The 10,806-nt window shown below is 32.2% G+C and overlaps 1 long non-coding RNA gene across 1 annotated transcript; it reads left to right on the top strand.

Moving 5' to 3' along the window:
• The first annotated feature begins 6,641 nt into the window (after positions 1-6,641).
• LOC112508449 lies at positions 6,642-9,447 on the top strand. The gene is made up of 3 exons (XR_003068760.1): positions 6,642-6,946; positions 8,985-9,068; positions 9,171-9,447. It is a non-coding gene; the product is annotated as an uncharacterized LOC112508449 (long non-coding RNA).
• Positions 9,448-10,806: the final 1,359 nt, after the last annotated feature.

The raw sequence follows: 10,806 nt of genomic DNA, 5'->3' as shown, positions 1-10,806 counted from the left end.
GATACTTAGGTATCATCCAAACTCCATTATCCACAACCCCGTTTTTGGGTTTGTGTTCTTGGACAAGGATGACATCCTAAGGTTCTTTGATCCAACAGAATCGAACAAGTACTCCACAGAGACCCTTGAATGGGTATTCAACAGAGCAGCGGCAGAGGTGCAAAGAAGGCATCTAAGGATGGGTGAAGTGTCTGACATTCTGGAAGCAATCAAAGTACAAATCAAATTCAGAGAATGGATTTTCAATGTCTACAGAACCATCAAGGAAGACATGTTATATGCCGTAAACGACTTTCTAGAATCTGTTGTGTGATAAACCTCAGTAATAGTATTGGCCTATGCAACACAATTTTGTAATTTTTTCATCATGTAATTCTTTTCAGAGGATGAATTTTTTAATCTCCTCTTGTAATTCTTTTTATTAGTCATTTCTTGCATTCAATTTTCAATTTTTACTTTTTCATACTTAGGGGGAGATTGTTAGCTCTCATTTTCATTATTGTAAAAGTAAGAAAAAGATTTCTGCAAGTGTTGACAGAAGGGTTCATTCCACAGAAGACCACAGAGGACCAACAACAGAAGATGTTCAATCGTACAAGTCAAGAGTGACAGAACCTCTGTTGTCTATCACATAGGTTCTGGAAACTGGTCCTCTGGCAACAAAAGCTTACAAGTCAAATGCAGCAGAGCCTCTTGAATAGCTCACAGAGGGTCTGAGGGTTTATCTTTTGGTTAGTTAGTTGCACGTGCCTCTCACGTGACTAGGTCTGTAATCGACTTTATTTGGACGGCTTGGATGATTTCACTTGTCTAGGTCATGTCAGAAAGGTCGTTAGGAACTAGTATATATTGCAGCTAGGCCTTTGTAATTCAATGTGCTTCCGAATTGTAATCGTCTTATTTTCAATCAATTGAAAAACCTTTGAAGCTATTCTCTCGKGTTCTTCATATTCATCAACTGTGTGTTCTTGATTAATTACTCTGTTTGTTCTTATACTGTTTCCGCTATTCTGTTATTGTTCTTAAAGATCATCCAGAGTATTTGGTTAATATCAAAACTGAGTTTACAGGTCCTAACATAAACCTAACACAAATAACCAGCAATCAATATATATTAACGGAATAACAAAGAAAAATGATGTGACATCATGAGAATTGAGTATTGAGGTGTAGGTGAACTATGATTGAGTTTGAGATATCCCACGTTGGAGAGAGACTGAAAGATTGAAATAAGAAAGTGTGCATAAGAAAGAATGATGGGAGTCATTGTGTCAACTCATGGCTTGACTCATAATGTTATCTTAATGACCTTATTTTTTACAAAACAAATCTTATTATAGGGACTATATAAAAGAAGAAGATGATGAATCTAAATGTGAAATATGAAATGTTTGAGTGGGTTAAATGTAAATTCTAACTACCATCTTTTTCCAAAAAAAGTATTTGTTTAAAAATATATAGCTGGTTTATTTCGGCCAAATAGTTTTTTGCAAAAAAAGAGGTTAATATATACACATATAACAAATGTTAGTGAGTATATTAAAGGAGAAAATAATTAATCTATATGTTAATATATATATATATATATATATATTAAAAGAACAACCAATGGCGTATGATATGACACTGTGAGGTTTGAGAATTTCTCAAATCTTGAAACATGAGTTTAAGTTGGTTGACCAACACTAACGGAGAGAAGAAAGTTTAACAAATGTTATTGACTATATATATATATATATATATATATATATATATAGGGGCCTAATCAAATGAGAACATGATTAGTTTGTAGTAACTGTGAGGTCCAATGTGAGCCAATCATTTATATAATTAATGTTATATCCTAAAATAACATAAATGATAAATTGGTAATGTTTATAATCATAAAATCCTACTCTTCTCCTTCATCGTGAAAGAGCCGTCCTCCAGGCTTACATAAAAAACAACAGCTTCAACACCACTACAACACCCAAACCCTCCATTAAAGGATTCAGAAGCATTGTTGTTAGTTGAAAAGTCATAAACTTGAGGCGTATTAGCAGGCGTTGGAGCAAGAACAGCAACTGGAGATTTCATAAAACATTTATGGATCAAAGGGTTGTGTTCGAAAGAAATCTTTGAGATCAGACCTTCTTCTTCGACTTTTTTGTATGAGGGTTTTCACTTGGCCTCTTAATAAAGACTCTCTAGATCCAGGAGTCATGGCTTGTTTTGATTGGGTGTTCTGAATCATCATCCTCTTCTTCGAACACGTTGACGATGGAGTCTTTAAACTTCCCATTGCAAGACCCACGATAGGTGAACCATTTGTTATATCAATAAGTGCGATTGGAGTGGGGGTAAAATACATATGGGAAGGGGTTTTAAGAACAATCTCTCATAGGAGATGTAGCACAGGTGTTGCCGGAGATGTAAACCAGATCTCGTTGGAGATGTAACTCTGAAGATGTGCCACTCCTTTTCTGTGGTACACAGTGGTACCCCAATGGTATCACAGTATATCACAATGGGTATCATATCGTGTATCTTTGTGATTACTTGGTACCTACAAGATTTTTGTTCACCGGAGGCTGGAGATTGGTAGTCGGAGAGATGAGAGAGGAGAGAGGAGTTTTCTAAAAATACCTAAAATGCTCTCTGATTATAATTTTAACTCAAACTATAATAATTATTAATTTCCTAATTTATCCGTTGATTTGTGGTTGAAATTGGAACTCACAGTTACCACAAACTAATCAGTTCTCCCCTGAATGGACCCATATATATATATATATATATATATATATATGGAGAGATAGAGAGAGAGAACGCTTAGTTCAAATGTTAACCCAAATTATTGTGTTAGCTTTATGAACATTTTCAACCAATCACAATCCATCTTAGTATTAGGTTTTACATTATCTAAGAATTTAATGTTAAGGGTATATGGGTAATTTTTTTGTAATTCTTATATCATTAATTGGGAGTTACAAGATCCATAACATCTCATGATTTTTGCATTTTTAATATTGATCTTGTGATTTTTATATATTTAATATTGATCTTCCACTTTTAGTATTTATAAGTTTGTGGTTGGTGGAGGAGATTCTCTAGTAAAGTGTTTATTATTGTTCAGACAATTATGGATAAAGACATTGGAAAACAACACGACGACATTGAGAAGATTAAAATTGTTTATGGTGACAGTCGGAGCTCGAGATCGAGAAGTGAAGTAATAATCAAAGCGAGTGTCTTGCTAATTATGAACACAAATTGACATATATGAAATGTTTCGGTTGGTTAAATGTAAATTTTAAACACCGTCTTATTAACAAAAATATATTTGTTTAAAAATCAATAGTTTGGCTCATTTTCGCAATAGTTTTTGGCAAAAACTAGTTAATAGATATTATATAATAACAAATGTTAGTGAGTATATTAAAGAAAGAAATAATAAATTGAAATTCAAAATATCAATCAATATCAAAGGAGATGATGAACTGAAATTATAAAGAAAGAACTACAACCAATAATGTGACCCGATGAGATTTTAGTATTCTAAATCATGAATTGTACTATTACTTTGGTTGTCCGACATTGATGTAAAGATAATAGAAGGGTAGAAAGAAGTGTGTATATGAAATAAAGAGGGGATGTCTTTTTAATTATAATGGAAGAAGAAAAAAAACCAAACATGTGATAAAATGAGATTTTAGTATTCTAAAATCTCATTTTATCACATTCTAAAATATTGAATTGTAGTATTATTTTGGTTGTCCCAAATTGATGTGAAGATAATAGAAAGACCGAGGTGTGTATATAAAAGGAAGAAGGAATGATTTTAAAAATTAAAAGAGTTTGTTACAATTTCTAGGGTTGGTTACTTTTGACGGATCTCATTTTTTTCAAATATTAAAATTTAATACAAAAATTCTAGGTGTTAATTTGGTTGTCTTACATTGGTGAGAATATAAATCAATGACATTACGTCAACTCATGAGTTTTGACTCATAGCGTTGTCTTATTTGTATCACCCTTTGTTACAAACAAATGTCTTTTTACCAACCCTCAATAGAGAGTTCTTATAAAACATAAGGTAAATCTTTATATATATATATATATATATACAAATGTCTTTTTACCAACCCTCAATAGAGAGTTCTTATAAAACATAAGGTAAATCTTTATATATATATATATATATATATATAAACAGAAAAAAGAATTATGTCGCTATCTTTCTTTCTTCATATATATAAAATGAAAAATGAAAAGTATTTGAGGTGGCATTATGAGATTTGCGTATTATCAAATCTTTCATTGTGGTATTGTTTCAATCATTTCATATTGAGTTGACTCTTAATTTTAGCCGACCATTTTTGGGAAGAAAAAATATTCAAGCTCTTCGTAACAACAGTAATGATATGGTTGGGCCAAATAATCAATATGTATAACCATAGATAATGAGGTGACATCATGAGAAATAAATATTTTTTAAATCTTGAGAAATGCAGTGACTTTGGTTATCCCACATTTGTAATAAGATGAAAAACTGTATGAAAGACGTTAGCATATATTGACAAGAGGAGATTATGTCCTTTTACTAACAACTTAGAGGGTCGGCCGACCCTGTTTTTGGAAGAAAAAAAATCTTCGTACTCTTTGTAACAAGTAACAACAATACTGATATGGTTCTAGAACATGTCGTTTAAGTTAACATAACAATACACGATTATCAATATATGCAAATTAACCACTTATGAAAAATACATTCGTTGTTTTAAATTTAATCTCATTAGTTGTTAACTGGGAAATTACGTTTATCTCCATTCGGATATATAATTCTTATAAAAAAATTATCACTATCGTGCAACACGTGGAATCCATACTAGTTTATATCTATACTACCTTATTAAGCAAATTCACTAAAAGTCTTAAAGTCTTAAAATTTTAAATGACCAAAATACCCTTTACTTTACCTTTACTTTTCAACCCTTCCCCCTTTACCCCCAAAACGTCGCTTCCTTTACCCGGCTCCCCCTCGCCAAGACGACGTTGCAGAAAATCGTCCCTCCCAAGACAACGATTTATACTCCCGGCTCCCAAACACATCGATTATACATAAAGTCTTACAATTGTTCAATCTATACTCCCGGCTCCCAAACACATCGATTCCTTTCCCAAAGACATCGGTTCCTTTCTCCCAGGCAACGATTCCTTCTCCAGGCAAGGCAGCGATGCACGTTCTTGATCCCTTCATCAAGGCTAGTTCTCTATTCTTCTATCAATCTCTACTCTCAATCATCTCCCACTTACTTGAATCTCTCCTCTTCTGAAATCGACTGGAATCGCTCCATTTTAGGTAGCGATTCACTGCTTATCATGGTTAGTTCTCCATTTGTTTTATCGATCAGTACATCTCTAGTATTAACTAATCGCCCATTTACTTGAATCGCTCGTCTTCTGGAATCGAGCTAATTGACCCTTCTACTGGAATTGCTCCATTGTCCCTTTGTAATTAGGGTTAGGGTTCTTTATAACCACCATCTTTGGTTTTATAATTGTTCCTGCATAAAACCAAACTAATCTGTTTTTGTTGCAATTTGTCATCCGCAGATTTTTCATCCGCAATTTATCAAAGGGATTGATTCATATACATTGATCGATTCCTTTCAAAGGGATTTAACGATGTAAGTTTTTCTCGAACCTTCTACTTAATACTTAGAATTTATATTTGTTTGGTATGTTTTCTTGATACGTTGTTTAGTAGGAAGTATGTTGTTAAAGAAAATTTTTCTTATTATAATCATATCAACTTATCAAGAAGAGATTGTGAGATATATCTGACATAATGCACATGTGTGTGTACATGGAGATAGGCATACATGCATATAAAATCGAGGGAAGTAAGTGAAAATATAAGAAAAAGACCCCATATAATGACTTTCAAAGTCTTCCTCAAATCATCTTAGGTGCTTAATGTATGTAAACACTCTTTCTCAAACAGGGTTGTTTGGTTGTTATACAGCCCTTTACTTGTGCAGAAAATAACAACCAAACAGTGTTGTTTGGTTGTTATACAGATGGTTTTTTCATTTGCAAGTAAACACTCTTTCTCAAAAATCAGTTTATATGTATGAGCTTTACTATGGTTCCACAATAAATGTGCAAAGTTTGTAACTGACATGTTTTTAGCTAATCAGAGATATATAACTGTCAAAGTCTTCCTCAAGTCATCTTAGGTGCTTAATGTAAGTAAACACTCTTTCTCAAACAGGGCTGTTTTGGTTGTTATACAGCCCTTTACTTATGTAGAAAATAACAACAAAACAGGGTTGTTTGGTTGTTATACATATGGTTTTTTCATTTGCAAGTAAACACTCTTTCTCAAAAATCAGTTTATGTGTATGAGCTTTACTATGGTTCCACAATGAATGTGCAAAGGTTGTAGCTAACGTGTTTTTAGCTAATCCGAGATATATAAGCTTTACTATTGTGGTTTGCAATGAGAAACTAACTACAATAATTTGAAATTTATATATGTCGTATCGAAAGAGTGTTTATCACTTAGGGGGTGTTTATTTGATGTCTTTGATGACACATTTAATCTTATTGAGATCACTTAAACTGTTCATATGCCTTATATGTTGTAGTCCAATCCTGTCTTAGAAGCTTTTGGTAATGCGAAAACTGTGAGAAATAATAACTCAAGGTGAGGTGAACTTCCATTTGCAATTCCCTGGACAGTCTTGCATCTGTTCTACATTAATCATTTTCAGTAATGCTTATCTATTGCCACCATTTCAGTTGCTTTGGCAAGTTTGTGAAGATTCAGTTTGATCAGAAGGGAAGGATTTCAGGGGCTGCTATAAGAACGTACTTATTGGAAAGATCTTGTGTTTGTTAACTATCACATCTCGAAAGAAATTATCATTGCTTCTACATGCTTTCTGCTGCACCACCAGAGGTAACAAGTCTTCACCTTATTGGAACAAGAGTAAAAATGTGCTTATGCATAATTTATTCTTTCTCAGTCTTCTAAACACAAAGTTGGATATATTTTATGGAGATTTTTATGTTATGGTAGTTCATAGATGGTTTCTGCAATCTACTTTGTTAATCACATGAACTATTTTCTGGTTTGCCAAAAATGATTACAAATGTTCATTTTGCTCTAGCAGTTTGTTTGGTTGATCATCATATAAACTTATTTATTTGATTATTCTTTTATTTTCAATATCTTGTTTCCAAATTTCTTGTCAATCTTATTTATTTTGCTTCGAGGATCTTCAAAGATTCAAATTGGGAGACCCAAAGACATTCCACTAGATGTCATATTTTAGTTTGTGTGTACATCACATGTGTTAACAAGGACCATATCTAATGAATGCGATCCATGCTCAACTTGAAGGCGTTCATGCGCTCATCCATTTCCATTGATGCCATTAAGACCATTTAATGTTGTGTAACCAATGATTGCAATTGTATTGCTGCACATTTTTCATTGCCAATATGCCATAACAAATACATACACTTGGCTCCAATGGTTGAAATACATGCAAAGCACCTTGTTGACAAAATAAAAAGTCATGATAACAAGCTGTTTAGTAGTGCATTATTATTTATTCATGATATTTAGTAAAATCTATGTTCATAATTACTAGCATTTTTTTTTCTTGCTTTTTTGTTCTGTTTCTTTTTTGGCTTTTTTGTTTTCTTCGAAATTAACCAAGCCATTCGGTTTTATCAATACTTTAACCAAATTTAAATCCTGCTTTTAGTGTTATTAAGATGTTTATTGGGGTGCAACAACAAATGTTCTTCTCATAATCATTGATATTATGTAATTAAATTTTGGTGTTAAACTGATTTTCTATCAAGTTCTGCATATAGTAGGTCAAAATTTTCATATATGGCAAATGAATTTTATTTATTAGAGACAAATGTACTCTTAGATACTTTTGGTGATTACATATCAAAACAAGAAATTATTTTATTGACCTTTTAATTGGTTGAAGGTAAACATATCCATAACAACTATATGGTCTTAAAAGCAAAGATTGTGTGGAGTCCTTGAAAAACTATGAGGCCAATAGACATAAGTTTCAAACATGATAAACATGTGTAGGTAGGGCTGACGATGAGTTCATAAGTGGGTGCTCCTTTGGTTTCTCATCCTGATTTTCATAAGGTGTGTTTGATATTGCCTTTTTGTTCGACTCTTTTCTTTTGATTAAATATAATGCTTTTGTGATCCAAATTGTAATTTTGACAATGTTACGGCCATTAAAGGGTTGTTTTAAATATTCTGATTAATAGCTAAATGAAAGTTTTGATGTTTTTAAAAGATTATTGTTTTGATGTGCTGGAAAATTGATATATGTTTGTGGGTGCTCCTTTGGCATCACAAACTTATGTTTGTATGGTTTTGTTCCACTGGTTGGTTATTGTCTTGATGGCCATACCCGGTAAAATTTTGCATTTTTTGGATAAGATTTTTGGCCCTTATAATATTTATCCGGATAGCGCATTACCGGTTAAGTGTTTAATAAACGGCCCTAAGCTATTATGCAACAACATAATTGTCTTCTAAAGTTGATTTTTAGCTTTAATTTGGAGTATGTAATTAAGAAATTACTACCTTTAGGCTTTTTCTTTCTCTATTATTAATTATAAAACTATAGAGTTATAATCGTTTAGTTTTGTTGTGATCTATGTCAAAGCACTTATCAGGTAAGATTTTTAGCCCTTATCATATTTATCCGGATAGCGCATACCGGTTAAGTGTTTAGTAAACGTCCCCTAAGTTATTATGCAACAAAATAATTATCTTTTAAAGTTGGTTTTTAACTGTAATTTGGAGTATGCAATTAAGAAATTACAACCTTCAGGCTTTCTTCTTTCTCTATTGTTAATTGTAAAATCATAGAGTTATAATCATTTAGTATTGTTGTGATCTCTTTGAAATGGGCCTCTTTACTTTCTAACTTGTGTCTGTTTGCAAGAATTCTGGTCTGCAACCACTTTTTCAAATTGGGAGAGATTGCTTTCACATGAATTCAGGTTTGCAACCACTGTTTCACCATACGGTATGTTCAAGTTGTCACAAAGATTGACTTTCACATAATATTATGATATGAGCTTTTTGATTTCAACTTTTGCATCATCTAGCACTTCTTAAACTTTTTCAGGCATGTTCGTTCTTTCAGCCTTCAAATCTAAGGTGTAAAAAATACAAGGTTCAAAGCATTAACATGATGATGCATCAAGAAGCCTTAGGTCATCGCATTTGGAAATGAAACCTCAACTAGAGAAGAAGATGAAAGGATCGTCTTTCGAAATAGCAGATCAAAGTAGCAATTCTTCTACCGTTGAAGGAATTGTGCCCTATCGGAAATGGCGTATCAAAGTAGCAAACCAATAATTTTATTTGTTTTTCATTGATCAACTTCAATTTGGAACCATAACTCTTATTTTAAAGAGCCCAAGCTTCAAAATCGTTTATATATTCGATTCCCGCCGCATTGTGTGAGTACACAACTAGTATAATAACAAATATAAATAGTAAACGGAGACCACAAGGACCAAAATTGAGGTTTACTCTAGATATTAATAATGATAACTATTATTATTACTTATATTAATATTAACATATTATTTTATATTAATGATAGTATTAAGAGTTAGGGGGTGTTTGGGATTGCTTATAAAAACAACTTATTGACTTATTCCGGTGTGGTACCAGTAATAAGCACTTTTGAGTGTTTGGATAAACAACTTATACCGGTGTCAAACCGATAATAAGGAGTTTTTGAAGAAGTTAAACCCTTCTGACTTGTAATAAGTTGATAAGTGCTTTTGTAGAAAAGCATAAGTTGTTTCAAATAAGCAATCCCAAACACCCCCTTAATTACATTTTTGGTCTCCCGTCTATAACTGTCTTTTTGTTTTGGTCTCTACAAAAAAAAACTCTATTAAGTTAGTCAAGTGAGGGACATTTTCATCTTTTCATGACTAAATTTAGTGTGATTTGCTTTTTTGGTCCTTCATCTATGGCTGCTTTTTAGTTTACATTCTTACAGTTCGTAAAATGTATTGGTAGTATTTTTCGTGTTTTGATGTCCAAAATGGTACCTCCCTCGACATTGTTTCTTCGGCAAATCCCATCCTCTCCGTGGAACAGTTTTTTAAACATTACGTATTGCTTAAGTGTATAATATTTTAAGTTTAAAGTTTACAATTAATTATTACACATAAATAACTTTTTTAAAGTTACTTAGAAGCCGTTTACCTAAACACTTACCCGGTAAGCACTTACCAGTAAAATTCAACATTGTCGTTTATTTACCGGACAACATTTTATTCAATAAAACGCAGCGTATGTAACAATTTATCCCGGTAAGAGCTAACCATGGTAAGAGTCTTCGTTCTCACTTACCGGGTAAGACTCTCAATTCTTGTCTTCGGTCTTATCGGGTAAGATTCTTAGTCATTGCTATATTCATGCGGTAAATTAATGTGAATTGGTAAGCACTTACTCGGGTAAGCGTTTGATAAACGGCACCTTAGTGTCAATAAAACTAACAAATAATCAAGGGGAAGGCTAATGGCACCCCTATATATTGCCATTGACACCCTTAAGTAGGTTTGAATCGTATTTTTTTTTATAGTTTTTTGTGTTTTTTTTTGTCCTTTTGTTATTATTACTTTTTATTTTATTATTATTTAAAGAAAATTTTAATTAATATATATTATTTATTTTATTTTTTGTTTTTTATTTATTTATATTATATTTTAATTAATATAAATTATTAATAAATATATATT

Source organism: Cynara cardunculus (genome assembly GCF_001531365.2).
Source record: "Cynara cardunculus var. scolymus isolate 2C chromosome LG 3, CcrdV1, whole genome shotgun sequence".
In the NCBI taxonomy this organism is placed as follows: Eukaryota; Viridiplantae; Streptophyta; class Magnoliopsida; order Asterales; family Asteraceae; genus Cynara; species Cynara cardunculus.
This window is presented reverse-complemented; position numbering and strand designations above follow the sequence as displayed.